We start from the raw sequence: 634 nt of genomic DNA on the forward strand, positions 1-634 counted from the left end.
GTTAAGTGTGAACTGCTTATAATTTAAATAAAATGAGCACAAAACAAGAAATAAATGTTATTTTCCAGGTAATTAAATATAATTATGAATTTATAAACATGCGAATAAATGCGAGCTGCAAGTTTATAAAAAGCCAATTAAAAGAACTGCCAGAATCAAAAATCTTTATTTGGATATGTCAAGTTCTGTTTATAAACAGCCAACTGGAACGCGGTGGCGAATTTTAAATTGCAACTCAATACAATATTGCAGGGGACACATAAGCTGATGCGATAGCATAAGGAGTTAATTCCTTTATATGCTGTAGATAATTCTCTAGCTTGCATTCGTAGATTCCTCGGAGTCCTCCCTTCCTGCGCAATGGTGCAGCGGTCAATCGATGTGCGACTGCCGTGCGATGACAGTTGCTCCTAGCGGTGGGCCTTCTGCTGCACAGATTGCTTTTACCGGGCGTCCATTAAATATTTTAACTGTCAGTGCCATGGTGGGCTGTTTGCTCAACAGGCGATGGGGAGGTTCTGATGACACCGGAAGGTCACATGGCCTACGTACCCCACCTGCCCAATTGGTTACTCTCTGGATCCACCTTCCAGAGTCACGGCCGTGGTTTATCCCTCACAACACCTACGGCATA

Source organism: Amblyomma mixtum, chromosome 8, assembly GCF_055824585.1.
Source record: "Amblyomma mixtum isolate Tamu chromosome 8, ASM5582458v1, whole genome shotgun sequence".
Taxonomy (NCBI): domain Eukaryota; kingdom Metazoa; phylum Arthropoda; class Arachnida; order Ixodida; family Ixodidae; genus Amblyomma; species Amblyomma mixtum.